Below are 23,903 nucleotides of genomic sequence, written 5' to 3' on the forward strand. Positions count from 1 at the left end.
CCCCCACTCCAACAAAACAGACCTACTTCCACTCCTCTTGGAAAGATTATTACCATCAGTAACTGCTTGTCTACTATGTCTCCAAGGAAAGACACAGGCTATAAGACTATTCTGCAAAAGGAGCAGCAAAAAATGCTTAGCGCAGCTCCTCTATTTAAGTGTGGCTGAGTTTTGATTATTTTGGTTATTTGGTTTTCCTCCTATTCATTTGAAGTTTTGTTATTTATGTGTTGTTGTTTTGTTCATTTGCTTTTCTATTTTGATAAGGATATAGACTGTATATATTGACAACCTGCATCTGGTTACTATCATGTAAATTGGATGTATCCTGGTGAAAAAAAAGAGTAATCTCAAACTCTTCACTCTTAAGAACCTTCTTTATTGATCACTAGTGTCAACATCTGAAGTCCCACAGCCATCAGGGAGGGATGGATCTCTGCATTCTCATGGGGACTGGGCATCAAAATCACTTCCCAGTCAGACTGAGATTCAAAGGCAATTATACAGTCACTGTTCACTGTGTTCCAAACTCTGTGAATTTCAACTTCATATTGCATATATTACCCACTGTGTATGCTTACTGTCAAATATATAGTTACCTCTAAATTATACTCTGTGGATGAGAGTGTTGAACAAATTAATGGGATAAACATTAATTTCTCTGTAATATCTCCCAGGACATATAAACGTGGCATAAGGGAGATTAAAGCAATCAGGAAGCCTGCACCCAAATCCCGTGGTGGAGAGTGCTGAACACCCAGGAATGCAGATACTCCTGATGCCACAGGACAGAAAACCACTTCTGCCCAACTTTGCCCACATCTCTTGCCCAATATTAATCTGCATGATGCCTCTGGAAACAGGAATATAGGAGCAGTCAGTGGCAGGAACCTGCTTGGTTCAGCCTGGGTCCAGAACCAACCCAGGCCCTGAGCATATTTGAAGAAAACCAGAGGCATACAATTCTGTTTCCTGATTGTGGCTTTTTTTTTATTTGAAGTTCTAAACACCATTTTGTTGTTGTTGAATTTTAATTGGATATTTTTCATTTTGAATGCAAATGTTATTCCTTCCTTGTTTTCCAGAAATAAGTCTGAATACCATCGCCCTCCACCTCTTCTATAAAGGTGTTCCCTTCACCATCCATCCACTTTCCCAGCCTAGGCAGGACCAAGGGCTGCTCATTCCATTTGTGCCCAAGAGGACCATCCTCTGATACACATGCAGATGGAGCCATGGCACAGTCCCTGTATAGTGATTGGGTAGTGGTTTAGTCTCTGGGAACTTTGCTTGGCAGTCATGGTTGTTCTTATGGGGTTGTTAGTCCCTTCAGCTCTTCCAATCTTTCTGTAATTCCTCCAACTGAGGTCCAGTTCTCAGTTCAATGGTTTGCTGCTGGCATTCTCCACTGTATTTGACATGCTCTGGCTGTGCCTCTCAGGAGACATCTATATCCAGTTCCTGTCAGCCTGCACCTCTTAGCTTCATCCACCTTATCTAGTTTGAAGGCTGTATGTGTATAGGTCACTCATGGGGTAGACTCTGAATGGCCATTCCTCCAGGCTCTGTTGTAAACTTTGTCTCCCTATCCCTTCAATAGGGATTCTTCTTCTCTTTTAAAGGAAGAAGTGAAGCATCTACATTTTGGTCATCCTTCCTGAATTTGATTTGGTCTGTGAATCTTGGGGAATTCCAGCATTTGGGCTAATATCCACTTATCAATGAGTGCATACCATGTGTGTGTTTCTGTGATTGGGTTAACTCACTCAGGATGATATGTTTTAGTTCATTCTATTTGCCTATGAAATTCATGAAGTCATTGTTTTTGATATCGCTGTAGTACTCCATTGTGTAGATGTACCACACTTTCTGTTTCCATTCCTCTGTTGAAGGGCATCTGGGATCTTTTCATTTTCTGACTATTATAAATATGGCCGCTATGAACATGGTGGAGCATGTGCCCTCTTGTATGTTGGAGTATCTTGTGGGAATATGTGCAAGAGAGGTATAGCTGGATCGTCAGCTAGTGCAATGTCTAATTTTCTGAGGAACCTCCAGACTGATATCCAGAATGGTTGTACCAGTCTGCAATCTCACCAACAATGGAGGAGTGTTCCTCTTTCTCATATCCATGCAAGCATCTTCTGTTGCCTGAGTATTTGATCTTAGGCATTCAGACTGGTGTGAGGTGGAATCTCAGGGTTGTTTTGATTTGCATTTCCCTTATAACTAACGATGTTGAACATTTCTTTTGGTGCATCTCAGCCACTCCATATTCCTCAGCTGTGAATTCTTTGTTTAGCTCTGAACTGCAATTTTTATTAGGGTTATTAGTCTCCCTACAGTCCAACTTCATGAGTTCTTTGTATATTTTGGATATTAGCCCTCTATCAGTTGTAGGATTAGTAAAGGTCTTTTCCCAATCTGTTTGTTGTTGTTTAGTCTTAACCACATGTCCTTGGCCTTACAGAAGCTTTGTACCTTTATGAGGTCCCATCTGTCTACTCTTGATCGTAGAGCATAAGCCATTCATGTTTTGTTCAGGAAATTTTTTCCAGTGTCCTTGTGTTCAAGATTCTTTCCCACTTTTGCTTCTCTTCGTTTGAGTGTATCTGGTTTGATGTAGAGGTCCTTGATCCACCTGGACTTAAGCTTTGTCCAGGGCAATAAGCAGGGGATGATTTGGACTCTTCCATATGCTGACCTCCAGTGGAACTGGCACCATTTGCTGAAAAAGTATATTTTTTCCACTGGATGGTTTTGTCTCCTTTGTCAAAAATCAAGTGATCATAGATAGGTGTGTGGGTTCATTTCTGTGTCTGCAATTGTATTCCACTGGTATATCTTCCTGTCTCTGTACCAATACCATACAGTTTTTATCACTAATGCTCTGTAATACTGCTTGAGTTCAGGGATGGTGATTCCCAGGGAAGTCCTTTATTGTTGGGGATAGTTTTAGCGATCCTGTGTTCTTTTGTTATTCCAAGTGAATTTGCAAATTGTTCTGTCTAACCCTATGAAGAATTGGATTGGAATTTTGATGGGGATTGCATTGAATCTGTAGGTCACTTTGGGTAAAATGGCCATTTTTCTATCTTCATCCTGACAAGCCATGAGCATGGAAGATCTTTCCATTTTCTGAGATCTTCTTCAATTTCTTTCTTCAGATCATGAAGTTCTTATCACACAGATCTTTCACTTGTTTGATAAAAGTCACACTGTGGTATTTTTATATTATTTGGGACTGTTATGAAAGGTGTCATTTCCCTAATTTCTTTCTCAGCTCGTTTATCTTTTGTGTAGAGGAAGGCTACTGATTTGTTTGAGTTAATATTATACCCAGGCACTTGCTGAAGTTGTTTATCAGGCTTAGGAGTTCTCTGGTGTAACTTTTGGGGTGAATCAAGTGTACTCTTCTGTCGTCCGCAATAGTGATATTTTGACATCTTCCTTTCCAATCTGTATCCCTTTGACCTCCTCTTGTTGTCTGATTGCTCTGGCTAATGCTGGGGACAACATACAATGACAGGGACTGCAGGCAGTAGGCCGGGATGGAGACATCTCAGAAGCCTGCAGCAGCTCCTTGTAAAGTAGGGTGGCTTCTTGGAACCCTGAGAAGCAGGAGACACATCTCTCCATGAACCCACCATCTGAAATAAGAAGCTGCCTGCCGCAGTCCGGGATGGAGACATCTCAGTAGCCCACAGTAGCTCTTTTTAAAAACTGGTTGTTTCCATTTCTCCAAACCTTATCCCTGGACAAGGGCTGTATAGATTTCATTTGTGTGTGACTGCCTATCAGGTGGCCTTGGTGTGCACAATTATTCTATTATGTCTGACTTTCCTACGTCTTTCTACTTCTGCTCTGGTGAATTCTGTGAAACTAGATGTTCCTTGAGGTTATGATTCTTAGACAATTGGAAATTGATGCATAGGGGCACAGCACAGCACAGCCCTAGCGGCCCAGGTGCATATTGTGTATTCTCATCTTGGAAAATATGTAATAACTGCACAATTGAAGTTCCAGATTAAGGTTTGACTTGCAAAGACAGCTTGAAGAAAATAAGAGAAAATGAATTAGAGCCAACAATCGGGCGCTAGGAAAGGAAAAGGTTATTGAAGTTAGGAAATAAGTCTTATATAATATTACAGACTAGTTAAGGAAATATAGAATATATAAAATTATATACTAGTAAACTAAGTCAAACTACTGGAACTCTTATGAGAGTCATTGTGTGCAAGGAACAGAAAGCTAGTGGAATGACTGTGCTAAGGGTTACCTTGATTCTTTCTGGCCACTGCCTGGCAGTTTTGCCCATGTCATTTATCATTAGAGAGTCTCAGGAAAATGCAATTAGCTGACCTCGGAGCTTTGGACTCTGAAGTATAAAAGTAAAGAATTAAAGTTTAAATAATGATAAGTTTTCAATTATTATTATATTGGCCACAGGCCTGGGTATAGGGGAAGCCTGAAACTTTGGGGAACAGTTGCAATTCTTAGATCTTGGTGGGATGTAGTCATTCTTTGCATCTGATTTGGCAATGATTTAAAAATGTCATTTTTCTACCCGCTTTTGCATCATGAATAAAGGACTGGGGCAAGAGAAAGGCTACAGAATATGTGAAGTGTAAATGAGAGAGAGCATGCGGGAGTGAATGAGAGAGTAAATGACAGAGCAAATGTAAGAACAAATGTGAGAGCGAATGAGAGAGAATGAGAAGAGCATGTGAAGAGTGAGTGGAGTGAGAATGTGAAGAGTGAATGAGGGAGCTAATGAGAGAGCGATTCTGAGAACAAATGTGAGAGCCAGGGAGAGAGCATGAGGAGAGCATGTGAGAATGAGTGAGGAGAGAATGTGAGGTGTGTATGAAGATTGTGTGTGTGCGTGACAGGAGAGTGCATGTGGTGTGTGTGAGATATGTATGAGGTGTGTATGAAGACTGTGTGTGTGCGTGACAGGAGAGTGCATGTGGTGTGTGTGAGATATGTATGAGGTGTGTATGAAGATTGTGTGTGTGCGTGACAGGAGAGTGCATGTGGTGTGTGTGAGATATGTGTGAGGTGTGTATGAAGACTGTGTATGTGCGTGACAGGAGAGTGCATGTGGTATGTGTGAGATATGTATGAGGTGTGTGTGAAGATTGTGTGTGTGCGTGACACGAGAGTGCATGTGGTGTGTGTGAGATATGTATGAGGTGTGTATGAAGATTGTGTGTGTGCGTGACAGGAGAATGCATGTGGTGTGTGTGAGATATGTGTGAGGTGTGTATGAAGAGTGTTTGTGTGCGTGACAGGAGAGTGCATGTGGTGTGTGTGAGATATGTATGAGGTGTGTATGAAGATTGTGTGTGTGCGTGACAGGAGAGTGCATGTGGTGTGTGTGAGATATGTATGAGGTGTGTATGAAGATTGTGTGTGTGCGTGACAGGAGAGTGCATGTGGTGTGTGTGAGATATGTGTGAGGTGTGTATGAAGACTGTGTATGTGCGTGACAGGAGAGTGCGTGTGGTATGTGTGAGATATGTATGAGGTGTGTGTGAAGATTGTGTGTGTGCGTGACAGGAGAGTGCATGTGGTGTGTGTGAGATATGTATGAGGTGTGTATGAAGATTGTGTGTGTGCGTGACAGGAGAATGCATGTGGTGTGTGTGAGATATGTGTGAGGTGTGTATAAAGAGTGTTTGTGTAAGTGACAGGAGAGTGCATGTGGTGTGTGTGATATATGTATGAGGTGTGTATGAAGATTGTGTGTGTGCGTGACAGGAGAGTGCATGTGGTGTGTGTGCGATATGTGTGAGGTGTGTATGAAGACTGTGTGTGTGCGTGACAGGAGAGTGCATGTGGTGTGTGTGAGATATGTATGAGGTGTGTATGAAGATTGTGTGTGTGCGTGACAGGAGAGTGCATGTGGTGTGTGTGAGATATGTATGAGGTGTGTATGAAGACTGTGTGTGTGCGTGACAGGAGAGTGCATGTGGTATGTTTGAGATATGTATGAGGTGTGTATGAAGACTGTGTGTGAGAATGAAAGGGTAATGAACAGACGTGTGCATGATCGTGGGAGTATGAGAAAAGAAAATTGCAATTAAAAAGTCAGAGTGCACAAAAGAATGTTAAGTGTGTGTAGCCACAAAATGTGTGTGTGTGAGAGAGAGAGAGAGAGAGACAGAGAGAGAGACAGAGAGTGAGACAGAGAGAAAGACAGAGAGACAGAGAGAGAGAAACAGAGAGAGAGAATGACTTTAAGCCTTGAAGTTGCCTATCAGTTTGTACCCAAAGAGTAGTCTGTGGATATGTATTATGCGCCTTCCAGATATCCCTGCTTCCATGTGAGAACTCTGATCCTGTGAGAGGCCAGGAAGGGCTGAAAGAATGGCTGCAACCCTGAGGCCAGAGGATAAAACTTTTTTGCCTAGAACTCCTAATTTATCTTTTCATCTGAAGCCTTAATATTAAAATTTTCTTACTGGGAAAAGACTATGATCCTGGTGAGCGTCTTGTCTCTTGGATACTCAAGCAGTTGTTTGTTGTCACAGACTGTTTGAGCTTACTCCAGTCACTGGGACTTATTCACACCTTCAAATTTGGTGAACTTTTCAGATATCTAACATTTGTGGCAAACTGAGTGACAAATGCAATGAATGTTGAGCACTTCGCTGGGGTCCAGTGCATATACAGCTATGGGTGTATGGATATGGTAAGTCCCTATGAGTTACTCTAAGAAAGTAGGACTGTGCTATTAGGACCTGTCCCGCGCGCGACTTTTCGCCTGCAAGGAGCATGCGGACATTTAGAAATCCTTACTGTGACCACTTTATTAATCTTAGAAGAGGAAAAACCATGCCGCGCCAACATGGCGCGCTTATAAAACCCTAGTGCGGCGCACCCACACCTGATTGGTTGTTACCCATGATCTCATAAGGCACGCCCCGGAGTGGGCAAAGACCTGGCACGAAGGCACTCTTGCACATGCGCACAGTTAACTTCCTGAAAGGGGGCCGGCTGGTGCGGCGAAGGCTGGCGCCATCTTGCAATGGCAGAGTCTATCCTAGCCTACCACGTGGGGTGCAGTGGAAGCCAGCGCCATCTAGTGCTGGCGAATGTTATTGCAGCCCTCTACATCTCACTTTTATAATTTATATAATTTATAGCAGTCATGATCACCCTATCGCGTGCAATGAGGAAACCTCAGCGATTTGCAAGGGCTGATCAAAGGAACACTGAGTCTCTCTCAATCCCAGTGCAATGGATCCACAGATCCATGGGGTGCAGGAGCAGAGAACTCAGATACAGAGAGAGTCCCTCTCCTCCCAGTGCAATGGACCCACAGATCCATGGGGTGCAGGAGCAGGGAACTCAGATACAGAGTAAATCCTGAACAAGATAAACAAATTCCAGGTGAGGCCCTTTGTACCATGGCCACAAGTGCTTGAGTGATAACGGCCTTGTCACGTTACTGTTGAGATCTGAGTTTGCAAACCAACCATGGTATGAATACTGATCCACAGCATAGGGCTGCATCAAACAGAGCCAATCCCGATAAGTAGTGGGTACCTCATTTGGTCCTCCTCAGCTGTTACCACAAGGACCGTAGTCAAGCCACTCCTATAAAATTTAGAACTCCCAATTGTTAGTAACTACTCCAGAAAGTTCACCCACTGTACTTGTCTAACAATAGATTGGGGGAGGATAACTCCAGACACTGCAGACACAATGTCTGCAGCAGTAAAGGCTGCTACAATAGCAGCGAAAGTGTCAAGGTCTTTTCCAGGACAGAGTTCTCCAGTCACTGTAGCTTTACACAGGTGGCTTTCTGTGAAGCTATAGTCTGTAAAATGACAACACCAGTTACCAGTTAAGGCAGCAAGAGTCACCAGAGAAATGAAGGGACAGGGGTAACAGTTGGAGTCAGCAAGCAGCAGTGTACAGAGTCTGAGCGTAGGCCACAGTGGGACGGGAACACACGCAGCGGTAACACTGACTGCAGCAACGGCAAAATCTCTGTGATGACAAAGGATGAAGGGGAATCTTCTATCTTCCTCTCAGGGCAGAGGAATGACTCCAGGGACCCGAACCAGGAGAGCTGAATAACCAGGATCAGCAAGTCTCAGCAACCACTCAGGCAGCTGGCACACTCTTGTAGCATCCTGTAGAAAAAACACAAACATTCCCTCTTCCCCATATAAAATATCTGGACAGGAACATGTCAATAAGTGGATCTCTCTATTTCACCTAGGCAGAAGTATGCCTAGTTGTAGGGTGCCATAAACTTTGGCATCCAAAATTTTAAAATTGAAATAAAAGGAGCATTATTTAGCATACAGGGATAACTCCCCCTTTTTATTCATTAAGATATAGTAAAGATATTATTTATTAAGGTAAGTCCTCGAGGATTAAATTGAGGACACTGAGCACTTGTATTTATAAATTGACCTGTATACCAAATTATTGTCTCCAGCATAATTGTATTGGATATATAAAGAATGAGATTTTTTTACTAATTGTTCTTATGTAAGGACTATAATCTGTCTGGTATCTGTCCTCCCTTGCTAAAGAGCCCAGGCAATCCCGTTTGAGTTCTTAAATGTCCTATAAAGGAACAGTATTTAGTGCTCTTAACCACTAAGCCATTTCTCTAGCACCTCACAAACTTTATTTACCTAAACATAAGCATTAATTAGAAATGTCAAATCTTGTAAATATTGTCCAGATTCAGTCTTACTAGAAATCCCTGAGCTGGCAGGGTGAAGCTGGGAGTTGAAAGTAAGCAAATGTAGTCTTCCTCTTTTCCTGAGGGTGTGTTAGCAACTCTATTACCATTTTTAAAGAGCTGGGTCTATGGTTTTGTTTAGTTGCCTGAGCCAGAGCACTGAAGGGACAGTGAGTTGTCAGACATTTACACTGAAATCACTCACTGATTTCATGTAGAAAACTTGTCTCTAATAAAGCATTAAGTAATTGAAATCAATTGTAAACCACAAACCACACATTGGCTATCAGTATATGAATTGAAAGCTTGATTTTTTAATATTTTAAAAACAGCGGCTAAAGCATGGAATTTAATAATCTGTGCTGAAGCAGCAGAAACTCAAGAGAATAAACAAGTGATCTAATCATATATGTAGCCTTTTCATTAGATGAACCACCTATAAATGCACTAAGCGCATTTCCTATGGGTTGTACGCACAAATATGCAGGAAGTACAAAAGCATGCAAAGAGTAAAATGATCAATTTTGCCTGAAAAAGTTGTATATGTAATAGGCCAAATATCAGTATTTAGTAGTAACCAATTAACTGTTGTTTGGAATAAGATATGTTTTACCAGGTTTTTATTCAAAATACTTCCATGACTCTAGTCCACAACTCTGTACTAACACAGCTGAAGCTTTATCTCCAATGTGCATAACAAAGACCGAAGTCCTCTGGTAAGGTGAGGTACTTAGCCAATTGACATATCTTTAGTAGCTTAAAATTAGCTTCAAATATTCTTATCTGGAGTAGTGTGACAGCTACTCCCCAAATATTAAAGCTCATTTTAAGAGCAAAGGTTTGTAGTAAAAATTTCTATATACATTGAAAGATTTAAGTTCTAACTTCTTACACTGAAGAAGCAACAAAATTATCTAACATGAGGCTGTTAGCAATCCTCTAAATCTATCCTGAAATGGCAGTTGGAGTAAGTAAACTGGCTGTAATGCTCTCACAAGTTCCAAAACCTCATCAGTCCTTCGTAAATCTTGTAACAATTTCTACCTGTATGATTTTTCCTTAATTAAAAATATGTTTGAGTTAGTCAATGTAACACTGGCAATCTTAAATCACAATCTTTAAGTTCTCTTTGTAACACCAGAACACAGCCAGGAGGTCACCTGAGTTCTGAGTATGGGACTAGGCAGCTGTTCTCTGGGCAGTGGAAATTAGCATTAGAATACGGATAACTTCAGGGCAAGCCACAACTTTGGAAAGCAAAACTCAACCTCCAACAAACAATCTAGTCTCCAAGGCACCCCAGGTCTATCTATTATGTTACAACGTTTGACTGTCAATTCTTACATTTGGACGCACAATGGTGCGGTCTCCAATACCTCAAGGGACAATGTCCTAAATTCTTTTAGAAGCCTGGTTTCTAGGATAAGAGTTCCATAAAAATATTACCTCAATTTAGACCTGTTTCCCTAGGTTGGCTCATGTCACATGTTATCTAGAATGACTCCATCCAGATTACCAGCTTTATGTCAACTTTCTGTTACCAATATTATACCTTTTTAACCGTATCCAATAACTTGAAAGCCAATAGTCCATAACCAAGGCAAGTAGAGCATATTTATACATTTAAAACCAATGAGAAACAAAATTGAAGTGGCTACACCTATCTTTAATATATAGACCAAACACCATTTTTACCCTTTTGTTATGATTTTAAGAGAAGCACCTTGTCACCTGTTGAGTCAATTAATCAGTCAGGGATTTTTCTAAGAGAAACAGCTATCAACTCTTGTATGAAGAAGCTGTTGGCGCTTTTAAGATCAGCTCCTGTAGACGCTTAGCTTCTGAGCAGCTTCTCTAGCTAATCTAGACACCTGGCTCTAGGCACAGGGCTTCAAAGACCTGATTAAAACTGTTTTTTATTCATTGTTCCCTTCTTGAAGCTAGTTAAAACCAAGTCAAGGTGCGCACGACCGGCAGATAAAGTTTTTACCATTTTTTTCTTTTGAACATGAAACATAAAACTTTTAGACAACGAGAAACAAAAACCACATACATACACTGACAGACATGGGGACATCCTGGTGTACCAGAGACAAACAATAGAGAAAGAGGGGAAAAAGCCAGATGGTGTTCACGGTGACTATCCATCGAGTGGAGCTGATATGGGCGATGGATTGTCTCAATTCCTGGACTAGTCCACCAACGTGTTGAAACCCAATTCTGTAAGACACTGAGAGATATCTGAGCAGTACGACCGATATTCGCCAATGGTATGGAAGTGAAACACAGCCCTGAGTATCTTTACTCACAACCCAATTACATTAACTCTATCAGGCTGTGCACGGGCACTGAGATGTCCTTTTGTTTGATTCTCCTGAATAAATTTTCAGGCGGTCTGCCTCTATCAAATCTGATCAGTATGACTCTGTAAAGCTGTTGCGTCAGCGCCCGGACGCCGCAGCGTCCCCAGAGTCGGCGCGGGAGCCTAATTACACCTTTCATAAGCACTAAGACAAAGTTTTTCTCCCAAAATACTGTGTTCTGTTTATCTCCTTCCTTGTTCTCTCCCGGGGCGTTTTTTCCCCACTCTCTCTGTCCCTCGGATCTAAAGTCCTCGAGAGGGTCTCTTTTCTTAAGTGCACTTTTTCCCTTAAAACTCTTTAATTCGTTCTCTAACTCTGTTTCTGACGCACTGTCTCTCCCTGTCCCCAACGCTCTCCGCTTTGCTGTTACAGCTGGGCAGTTCCCACGCGACCTCTGACGCCGTTTGGTGGTAGCTAGAAACTCAAAGGTCAATAGAAAAAGCCCGAGGGTTGCCAGAGCAACCACAGCGGCACCTGCCGTGTCCAGCAGGGGACTGAGTTGGAGCAGATCAAGGCTAGCCATGAATACAGTTTTTTACCTGTATTCCATAGCTTCTGAATTTCTTCCGTGAAACGGAGGCCTCTCGTAGCACCAGCGATGTTTTTGTCCCGGGTTTCTCGGCACCAAATGTCCCACGCGAGACTTTCCGCCGGCAAGAAGCACGCGAGACATAGAAATTCTTGCTATGAGTGATACTTTATTCCTATCTCATGGAGAAGCCCCGCGCGCCGGCCAGGCACGCCTATTTAACCCTCGAGCACGCATCCACACCTGATTGGTTGCTTACTCATGATCTCATCAGGCACGCCCCGGAATGGGCAAAGACCTGGCAGGAAGGCACTCTTGCACATGCGCACAGTTAACTACCTGAAAGGGGGGGCCGGCTGGCGCGGCGAAGGTTGGAGCCATCTTGCAATGGCAGAGTCTATCCTGACCTACCACGTGGGGCGCAGTGGAAGACAGCGCCAACTAGTGGTGGTGAACGTATTGCAGCCCTCTACACAGAGCTTTGGACTCTGAAGTATAAAAGTAAAGAGTTAAAGTTTAAATAATGATAAGTTTACAATTATTATTATTATATTGGCCACAGGCCTGGGTATAGGGCAAGCCTGAAACTTTGGAGAACAGTTGTAATTCTTAGTTCTTGATGAAATGTAGTCATTCTTTGCATTTGATTTGGCAATGATTATAAATATCTTTTTTCTACCCACTTTTGGATTATTAATAAAGGACTGGGGCAAGAGAAAGGCTACAGAATATGTGAAGACTAAATGAGAGAGCATGAGGGAGTGAATGAGAGAGTAAATGACAGAGCTAATGTAAGAACAAATGTGAGAGCGAATGAGAGAGCATGACAAGAGCATGTGAAGAGTGAGTGGAAAGAGAATGTGAAGAAGGAATGAGGGAGCTAATGAGGGAGCGAGTCTGAGAACAAATGTGAGAGCCAGGGAGAGAGCATGAGGAGAGCATTTGAGAATGAGTGAGGAGAGAATGTGAGGTGTGTGTGAAGACTGTGTGTGTGCGTGACAGGAGAGTGCATGTGGTGTGTGTGAGATATGTGTGAGGTGTGTGTGAAGATTGTGTGTGTGCATGACAGGAGAGTGCATGTGGTGTGTGTGAGATATGTATGAGGTGTGTATGAAGACTGTGTGTGTACGTGACAGGAGTGTGCATGTGGTGTGTGTGAGATATGTGTGAGGTGTGTATAAAGAGTGTGTGTGAGAATGAAAGGGTAATGAACAGACGTGTGCATGATTGTGGGAGTTTGAGAAAAGAAAACTGCAATAAAAAAAGTGGAGTGCACAAAAGAATGCAGAGTGTGTGCAGCCTCAAGCTGAGAGAGAGAGAGAGAGAGAGAGAGAGAGAGAGAGAGAGAGAGAGAATGACTTTAAGCCTTGAAGTTGCCTATCAGTTTGTACCCAAAGAGGAGTCTGTGGATATGTATTATGTGCCTTCGAGATAACCCTGCTTCCAGGTGAGAACTCTGATCCTGTGACCGAGGGCCAACAAAGGCTGACAGAATGGCTGCTCCCCTGAGGGCAAAGGATAAAACTTTTAGGTCTATGACCTCCTAATTTATCTTTTCACCTGAAGACTTATTATTCAAATTTTCTTACTGGGATAAAACTATGATCCTGGTGAGGGTCTTGTCTCTTGGATGCTCAATCAGTTCTTTGTTGTCACAGACTGTTTGAGCTTACTCCAGTCACTGGGACTTATTCACACCTTCAATTTTCCTGAACTTTTCAGATTTCTAACGTTTGTGGCAAACTGAGTGGCAAAAGCAATGAATGTTGAGCACTTCCCTGGGGTCCAGTGCATATGGAGCTACGGGTGTATGGATATGGTAAATCCCTAGGAGTTACTCTAAGAAAGTAGGACTGTGCTCTTAGGACCCCTGCGTGACCTCACTTCACTTTGCCAGCTTTGTGGGCTTCTACACTGCTGCTCTGAGAAGAACTGAAAACTAAGGGAATAGATGTGTAGCCTCCCATTACCTTTGTCATTGTTAGGATATTAGTAGGATAGGTTTGACTGAAATATACTCTCAAAAATATTAACAAAACCATTGCCTCTTGTGTACCATCTGGATGAAGGGCCAAGTTCACAGACATTTCTTCACAAACTTCCGAAAGCCAGCAAATTGGAGCATGAAGAAAGCCAAGTCCAAGGCATTCAAAACCAGCATCCTCACCAATGCCCCCAGGAAAGGCTTTGGTTAAAGAAGGGAGGTACTGAGACAGTTGGCCCTCATACACTCAGAGAAGACTGTGCCAGGAGAATTGGGGAAGGATTGTGGGAGAGTAATTAGGTATCAGTAGTCAGTGAGCAGAACGTAAAGTGAAAAAGAAAAAATATATAAATAGAAATAAAACAAAGTTCTTTAACAAAATGGGATACAATGTATTGCTGAACTAACTCTACTGTATTTACATTTGCACATGCTTTAACAGATAGAGAGACTAGATGTGATAAAGTAGGATGCCCTTGTCATTTACATATATTATGTATACAAGATAAATGAGGTGGAGAACATGCAGTTCAAAGATCCATTGTTCCTTCACATCTATGTGGCTCTGCTTCCCTTTATCAGGACTGTGGAGGCCTCTGCTCATCCAGGTCTCAGGGCTCAACCAAAATGCAGTCCCCTATGATCTCTGGCCAAGTGCTCTTGTGTTCACAACAGAACTCTGCCTCAGGCTGCAGAGGCACTGAAGGGCCAGCCTTCACCTTCAAGGTGCAACCACTCTTTCAGTCTTTCCAGGCTCTCTGTTACTCAACTGGAGGTTTCAACAGAGGCCTTTCATCTCAATAACAGAAGCTTACCTAACCCAAAACAATGGGAAGCCATCCTACCCTCCTGATTCGCTGGTTACCTGAGACCAAACAACATAGCTCTCTTCTTTATGCCTGTTTTCCTGATTTGAAAGTATATAATGTGATCATCTGTGGTGTTGGTGGTAAGAATAAAATTCTTAACATGAATAATAGGACCATGCAGAGCATAGGCTTCACATTCTAGGTACAGAGTGAAGAGCTAGAGGGAATTACCAAAGAAAACAATAAAAATCCTAACAACAATTACAGAAATAATGAAATCAAATAAAACAAAAACAAAAGCAAAAACAAAAATACCTTGTGGGTGCTGGTATTAAAGGCATGTATTAATTCTGACCAGCTTTGTAGGAATTTCCAATAAAAAAACAAACAAACAAACAAACAAACAAACAGCCTTATTCCACTTGCAGCAAGTGCAGGAGAGAAAGCTGGGAGACATCCTGTGCTGGTGCCCCCATGCTGTGATTCTGCAGCAACAACTTCCTTGGGAATAGGAACCTGTATGCAGTGGGATCCCTTGCTGGGCCTATCATCTCAAAAAGAGGGGCTTCCCTAATCCAAACCTTAGAATCCAGTTTACTTCAGGCCAGGAATGAAGTCAACCATCATTAGTGAAAGAGCAAGGGAAAAATTATACAGGAAAAAATATGTGCCTTAATCAGAAAAGATCCTCAACTTCTAAGGCCTCCACAATCTCCACCCCTCTCTTCTGAGCTGTGCATAGTGATGTTGTATAACTCCAGATGGTAGGAAAAGGCAGAGTTCTTCCCAGAAAAGTCATACATAATTTTCACCCTGACATATGTGAGTTGCGGTGGCATCGTATCACAGAGTCAGCACACCCAGGATAAGGACACAGAAGCCACAGATGACAATGCCAAATGGACTCCCTCCTGAACGTATGGACCCATTAAAATTGAGGTTTAGCTTAACCTTAGGCCATTCCACTCCCTGCCCATCCACCTGATTTTTATGTTTGCTCTGAGTAAAAGATCAGAGTGTAGCCCCAAATATCCTCATGATTGGACTTGGAAATTCAGGAAGAATGATATTGGAGAAGGGATGGCTATGTGGTTACAATGTGGTAACTAGTTTCTGACCAGGAACCTTGTCCTTAGCCAATGGGGACTTTAAGGCGGGGCCTCCTGCTTGTTCCAGTGCAGTCTAAGACTTGAGGGTCAGGCCAGCTCCTGAGCCCCACACAGGGCTGCCTGCATACTCTTGTGACTGCATTAGAGCCAATGCGCTCTCCACCCTATCCTCTTCTCTCCTCTTTGTCACAGCCATGGTCCCCAAGATCACTTGTCAAACACATTTATACATCTATCTCTATCTCAAAGTCAGGTTCCCAGAGAATCAATCCCCATAACTGACCATAAATGAGGATTCACTGTGTGTGTGTGTGTGTGTGTATATATAGTATTTTAGAACACAGAATGGGGATTCTTGGTGAAAGCTTCATGGACATGTATTGCAGAACTAGAGTTTTAAAAAGGTTACTCATTGTCAGAGTCCGGATGTGCAGGGCCGGACGTGCCTGAGGGAGAGCCAGAGATAGGACTTGCCAAACCAGCTATCAGCCCCAAGGACATTGACCATCTGTAGCCACCCCCTCCCCTTCCTTCACCCCCCTGAGTGAGATGAGCCACCCTACCTGCCTGCCGAGCTGCTAGAGAGCACGTACTCCTTGCTGATGTAATTTCGCGCCGAACGTAACTGTGCACCATTTGAATTGACCAATCATGTGTAACCTCGCGAATGCCCCTAACCTCCCCTATATAAACCCTGGAGTTTGGAGGCTCGGGGTCACCATGTGGTTGCTGGGAACTGAACTTGGGAGCAATGGAGGAGCAGTGCTCTTAACCACCAAGCCATCTCTCCAGCCTGATAAAAAAGATTTTAAATTTCATTCTTTTCGTGTTTGTTTGCATCTTTCTTCTTGACAACACTGTGATGGAATGTCCAAATGGTGATTAGTGGCGGTTGGTAGAAGGAGCCATATGTGTGATGCTGCCATATGTGTGAGGGGCTGGCAACAAGGTGCAGACCCAAGACCATGGCCCTGAGCACTGAGGCTCGCCTGCTGGATGTGGGCTCACAGCCAGGTCAGGATGCCTTCAGGTGAGGACAGCAGGTGGTGGCTTGCGCCCTGCTGAGCCTGCCTAGGAGAGTGGCAACCACAATCGCCATGCCCAAGCCTCCAGCCTGGGGCACCTGGAAGATCCGGAGGCTTTGGCCGCGGTTAGGTCACGGTGGGCCTGGGGGCCTCAGAAGCAGCCCTGCGCCTCCGCAGAGCCCTGAGGGGGACTGACGGGCCTGGGCGCAGCCGGGAGCTCGGCACCAGGCGCCTCCGCGGGTCGCACTTCAGCGTGTTGTCTGCCCCACGGAGTGGGCACACGTGTCCTTCCCACCCCGCCATTCGACCGCGCCCGAGCCTGGCCTCAGGGCACGCGGAGCTCGTGGGTGAGCGCGGGGCCTGAGGGGACGGGGAACGCGCGTTATATTTGGCGCCGGCAGCAGCGCGTGTGCCTGGGCGAGTTTTCCTTCCGCAGGTGCCAGCAGCCGGGGCGCCGCCGCCCGCCACCCAAGCTGACTCCTCTCTCTCCCTCTCAGACCCCGGCAGGGCCCAGAGGTGATTCTGCCTGCACGATGTCCTCCTTCCTGGAGACGAGCTCTTCGCAGGCGCCACGTCGCGAACAAAAAGAGAGAGAAAAAAAGAAAAGAAAAAGCAGAAGAAGAGACCAGGGAAGCGGGCCTTAGCGGCCTTGGGGTCACCTCGGCCCCGGGAGGGCGCGCTATGACAGCGGCGGTGTTTCCAACGGAGACTGCAGCCTCTCAGTGTCCAGGAACGAAGCCCAGGCCAGCCCTGCCAGGGGACCTCGAGGCGTGGAGCTCGCGCTGACCCTAGCCCGACCTCCGGTCTGGTCCCCAGGGACAGCAAGCAGCAAGCAGGGCGGGCTGCACCGCCAGAGCAACAGAATCAAGGTAGGTAGGAGACCCGCGTCTGTCCTTGGCTGGTTCTGGCCCCGCCCCCTCCCCTCCCCTCCCTCCCCTTCCCCCTGTCCTGGGAAAGCAGTGGCAGAAGGAGGCAATGCAAAGTGAGCCCATTGGGTAGGGGAAGGGAGGGTTCAGGGATGTATGGAGAGCTGAAGTAGGGATTGGAAAGCCCAAGGCATTGGGAAAGAATGGAGAGGTAATCTGGAGTGTGCTGTTAATGGACGGGGATCCTGGGAAAATATTTTCTTAAAACCTCAGGCAATGAATGTATTATTTAATAGATTTTTTCTGATCTACTTTGAAATTGGTTGCCCCTTGCAAGAGATTGTATTTGGAGGATGTAAAATACCCTCCTTCAATTACTCGGAGAAAGGGAACATAAACAGAGATTTCCTCTTTTTTAGCCTCCAGAGCTCTGAGAGATTACAGTTCTGCATAATTTAATTCTTTCCTGCCTGCCATGAGCAGGCCTCCAGATCAGCAAGTTCCTTTGGAATGGTTTTGCTTGTTTTTGTTTATTTTCCATGGTGCTGATTAGAAAGCCATGAATTGTTTTGTGAATTTTAAATTTCAAGAGGTGACACCCAGAGTTTATGGTGGTTTCCTTCACACATTGCAGTGTATTTGCAGCATAAAAAAAATACTTCTTGTGACAAGAAGTGGAAAAAGAAAGTTGATGTGCTAAGAAAAGTAGAGCCTTGAGCCAGATCAACCATTTGGCTTCCTCAAATATGGAGCAAGCATGGAATGTGGCTTTTTCAGAATCGAGGGGGTTTTTAGGATAGGGCAGTGAATGCTGTCTGGTGCTAACCCGTCCCTTTTGTGGCTGACAACCCTTAGGAGAAGGTCAGAATGTGCCAACAGCACAGAGTGGGCACTGGTGGTGTTTGAACTCAGAAGTGCTCAGGAACTGTGAAAGTTTCTCTGTTATCACCCTGGAGCCATCTAGTGAAATAGACCACTGTGATGCTGTGTAAGAGGCCATTGTGAGGGCTGCAGAGATGGCTCAGTGGGTAAGAGCACCAAGTGTTCTTCCAGAGGTCCTGAGTTCAAATGCCAGCAACCACATGGTGATTCACAACCATCTGTAATGAGTACTGATGCCCTCTTCTGGTGTGTCTGAAGACAGCTGCATTGTCTGACATATAAATAAATAAATCTTACAAAAGATTGTCATCTACTGCAGTTTCTATGTGGACAGGGCTTAAAGATCAAGTACATTGCCTGTCTTTAAAGATCAAGTGTATCACCTAACTTTCAAACCAAGAAATGTAGTGTCTTTTTTGCTGCTTGTGGAGCTTTTAGTGATGTATCTTTTCTCCTATTACGTCGTTTGTTTCCATGATAGTTGTTTTCAAGTGAATGTGATTATTGATCCTATTTGCAGAGCTATTCAATGTTTCTGTTTGAATTGGTTAAATATTTGTGGTGAATTTGCTTTGTGATATCAGTAAAATGTATGTGAAAATTTTAGAGAGTATATTGTTTGGGTAATTATAATAACTTTCCCCTCAAGTGGTGGCCTGTTTACACATTAAAAAGACTGGAATGTATTACCATCCATAGCAGGATTGATAGGGAAGCACAATGGACAGCGACAGTGTTGTTCCCTTTGACAGTTGTGGGAGCCAAGAAAGAAGTGTGAGTTGCCTATTTGTGTCTTACAAAATTGAGACTGAGTATCATTACTGTAGAAGCCCATGGAAAAAATGATGAAGTTTTCAGAAATCACCAGTTAAAGAAATGGTGATATTGCTTATATTGAACTCTGAGTTTCAAAGTTATGTTTCATTTCTCTTTATTCCATAATGAAGCTTTTTATTAATTTTTTTATTCACCATTACACCTAGGATTGTAGTAGGTGCTCAATAAATCTCTGACCATTGGGGAGGAGGAATGATAAGAAAGGATGTATTTTCTGTAAGTTCTGTTACTTTCGGGAACAGGTGGTTTTCGGCTTACCATTCATAGCTTGGTATCTTGTCCCACATACGACAACTTGTCAGAATCCCCTTTCTGGCCATTATGTTCAACTTATTTTTCTCTTAATCATTCTTGAAAATCATGGAAGTAGTGTGGAAACTTGATTGTACCTGCAGTATAGCAAAAGAGGCCAGTCTAGATAGGTAAGCAGTTAAGTTTCTCCATGAGGTGATGTCTTAAAACATCTAGACTTTAGGAATATAGTGTTGCGTTTTCTAAAGATACATCATACAGTACACAGATAACATGGTAATAGAATAAATGAATCTTTTGATTTAGCCTCAAATTCCATAAAGTAATGACTACTGCACAGTTCTCTTGGCCATATGAATAGCGGAAATTATATTTCACTTTTTTAAAAAAATAATGAAAGTACTTAATCTTAAGCAAAGCCCATGGGAAAAGTTTGCTGTGGTGTTTCTCTTTGGTTTCTTGTGCTCTTTCTAGAGGACGATTTTAAGAAGTCAGGGCGGTCAGGTGGTCAGCGTGGTCAGGCAGTCATGAGTAGATGGTTAAGCAATGTGCTAGGGCCCCATAGGCCAGTGAGCCAGGCTGAAGAGCAGAGGCTAGCCAGTGAGCCTGACTGAAGAGCAGAGGCTAGCCAGTGAGCCTGACTGAAGAGCAGAGGCTAGCCAGTGAGCCTGACTGAAGAGCAGAGGCTAGCCAGTGAGCCAGGCTGAAGAGCAGAGGCTAGCCAGTGAACCTGACTGAAGAGCAGAAGCTAGCCAGTGAGCCTGACTGAAGAGCAGAGGCTAGCCAGTGAGCCTGACTGAAGAGCAGAGGCTAGGCAGTGAGCCTGACTGAAGAGCAGAAGCTAGCCAGTGAGCCTGACTGAAGAGCAGAGGCTAGCCAGTGAGCCAGGCTGAAGAGCAGAGGCTAGCCAGTGAACCTGACTGAAGAGCAGAAGCTAGCCAGTGAGCCTGACTGAAGAGCACAGGCTAGCCAGTGAGCCAGGCTGAAGGCTGAAGAGCAGTGATTTTAACCTTTATTTCTAAGTTCTTCAGTTTTCCTAAAAGTTTCTACAAAGTTTTGCCTCCATAAAGTTTGGCTTAAAAGGTTCTCCTTGCTCTCTTCTTCTGATCTCCTTTCCTCTTGCTCTATGTCACAATAATTTCCTTACTCTCAATGCCTTACTCTCAATGCTATGCCTTTACTTCTAAGTTCTTCTTGAGTTCTGTCCTGTTCTGTTCTGTTCAGTTCTGTCTAAAAAGCTTTCTCTCTCTTTGTCCTCAGCATTTGTATATCTTTCTGAACACAGCATCACATGGTGAAAAGTTCACCACAAGTTTGCACAGGAATTCAAATCATAAGTTGGATAATCAGTTTACGACAGGGAATGTTTACATGCATATCCATGAAGAGTAATCATCAGGATAAACCATCACCATCTGTCACTAGTTCTGCACGTTCATGGAGAGTTAAAAGCTGTAATTTTTATGAGAAAAGAATAAGTGAAATTACATATAGGCAAATCCAGTCAATTATGTTAAGTCCTTGTACCTATAGGAAATCATTAGTTCTCTTTTTATGAACTTTGGTTAATTGGTTTACACCCTCTTAGGATGGGCTATAATTTGTAGATGCCTGCTTGGTATTGCAGAAGCAATTCACTCATGACACTTTAAGAATAGAAGAGATTTCAATGCAATTTTGATTACCAGATAAAACATAATAGCAGTCCTATTATAAAAGCTTAAAATTACTAATCTAATTTTAGGAATTCTTATAGAACCATCCTTAGGAATTAAGAAATCATCTATTTGTCTACAGATCATCACTCCAAGACAATACATCTTCGTTGCTCTGTGGTGATCTGCTCAAAAGAGTGGGGTAAAGAGCATGACAAATACAGAGGCAGATGCTTGCAGCCAACAATTCAGCTGAGATCAGGGTCCCCAATGGAGAAGTAAGAGAAAGAATTGAGGGAGCTGAAGGGCTGTACAGCCCCATAAGAACAACAGTAAGAAACAACCAGAGCTCCCAGGGCTGAAATCACCATCCAAAGAGTACACATGGACAGACCCATGGCTACAGCTGCATATGTAGAAGAGGATGGCCTTCTTGGGTACAAATGGGAGGAGAAGCCCTTAGTCTTGTCAAGGCTTGATGGCCCAGCATAGGGGAAAACAGAACAGGGAGGCAGGTAGGCCTCGGTGTTTGGGTGGGTGTGGTAACACCCTCATAGTAGAAAGGGGAGGCATGTTATAAGGGGTTTTGTGGATGGGATACCAGGAAAAGGGATAACATTTGAAATGTAACAAAAGCACTCTCTGGGGGATGGACAGCGGCTAAGGTGCTCTGAGCCCCTACTTCCCTGCTGCCTCCCTTTGATCACGACTCTGGTGCCAGATGTCAGCCTGGGACACTCCATGGGCTGCTGCTGGCACTGGTCTTGGCGTTCAGGGCCAAAAGCATGATGAGCAAGGAGCACTTCGTTTGTCCCGATTCAGAGCAGGGCTAGTGGCCACCAGAGAACAAGCACAGCTTCCTGTACGATCATGAGGTCTTCCTGGGCAAGGAGGACTCCAAGACCTATGATAGCTAATCCTGGACGAGAGCAGGAGAGGCTGAGGAAAATTGTTGATCCAATTGACAGTGATGGAGGCGGCCTTGTTACTTCTGAAGACCTGAAAGTTTGGGTCAAACAGGTACAGAAAAGATACATCTAGCATAATGTGGCTAAACTCTGGAAGAATTATGATAGGGACATAGAGGAAAAGATCTCCTGGTAAGAATACAAGCAGCCACCTATGGCTACTACCTCGGAAACCTTGCTGAATTCCAAGATAGCTCTGATCATCACAGCTTTAAAAAGATGCCTCCAGGGGAATCACTATCCCTGAATTCAAGCAGTATTACAGAGCAATAGTGATAAAAACTGCATGGTATTGGTACAGAGACAGACAGATAGACCAATGGAATAGAATTGAAGACCCAGAAATGAACCCACACACCTATGGTCACTTGATTTTTGACAAAGGAGCCAAAACCATCCAATGGAAAAAAGATAGCATTTTCAGCAAATGGTGCTGGTTCAACTGGAGGTCAACATGTAGAAGAATGCAGATTGATCCATGCTTATCACTCTGTACAAAGCTTAAGTCCAAGTGGATCAAGGACCTCCACATCAAACCTGATACACTCAAACTAATAGAAGAAAAACTAGGGAAGCATCTGGAACACATGGGCACTGGAAAAAATTTCCTGAACAAAACACCAATGGCTTATGCTCTGAGATCAAGAATCGACAAATGGGATCTCATAAAACTGCAAAGTTTCTGTAAGGCAAAGGACACTGTGGTTAGGACAAAACGGCAACCAACAGATTGGGAAAAGATCTTTACCAATCCTACAACATATAGAGGCCTTATATCCAAAATATACAAAGAACTCAAGAAGTTAGACCGCAGGGAGACAAATAACCCTATTAAAAAATGGGGTTCAGAGCTAAACAAAGAATTCACAGCTGAGGAATGCCGAATGGCTGAGAAACACCTAAAGAAATGTTCAACATCTTTAGTCATAAGGGAAATGCAAATCAAAACAACCCTGAGATTTCACCTCACACCAGTGAGAATGGCTAAGATCAAAAACTCAGGTGACAGCAGATGCTGGCGAGGATGTGGAGAAAGAGGAACACTCCTCCATTGTTGGTGGGATTGCAGACTGGTAAAACCATTCTGGAAATCAGTCTGGAGGTTCCTCAGAAAATTGGACATTGAACTGCCTGGGGATCCAGCTATACCTCTCTTGGGCATATACCCAAAAGTTGCCCCAACATATAAATAAGACACGTGCTCCACTATGTTCATCGCAGCCTTATTTATAATAGCCAGAAGCTGGAAAGAACCCAGATGCCCTTCAACAGAGGAATGGATACAGAAAATGTGGTACATCTATACAATGGAATATTACTCAGCTATCAAAAACAACGGCTTTATGAAATTCGTAGGCAAATGGTTGGAACTGGAAAATATCATCCTGAGTGAGCTAACCCTATCACAGAAAGACATACATGGTATGCACTCACTGATAAGTGGCTATTAGCCCAAATGCTTGAATTACCCTAGATGCCTAGAACAAATGAAACGCAAGACGGATGATCAAAATGTGAATGCTTCACTCCTTCTCTAAAAGGGGAACAAGAATACCCTTGGCAGGGAAGAGAGAGGCAAATATTAAAACAGAGACTGAAGGAACTCCCATTCAGAGCCTGCCCCACATGTGGTCCATACATATACAGCCACCCAATTATACAAGATGGATGAAGCAAAGAAGTGCAGACCGACAGGAGCCGGATGTAGATCGCTCCTGAGAGACACAGCCAGAATACAGCATATACAGAGGCGAATGCCAGCAGCAAACCACTGAACTGAGAATAGGACCCCCGTTGAAGGAATCAGAGAAAGAACTGGAAGAGCTTGAAGGGGCTCGAGATCCCATATGTACAACAATGCCAAGCAACCAGAGCTTCCAGGGACTAAGCCACTACCTAAAGACTATACATGGA

This window comes from Rattus norvegicus, chromosome 9 (assembly GCF_021556685.1).
Source record: "Rattus norvegicus strain SHRSP/BbbUtx chromosome 9, alternate assembly SHRSP_T2T, whole genome shotgun sequence".
NCBI classification, from domain to species: domain Eukaryota; kingdom Metazoa; phylum Chordata; class Mammalia; order Rodentia; family Muridae; genus Rattus; species Rattus norvegicus.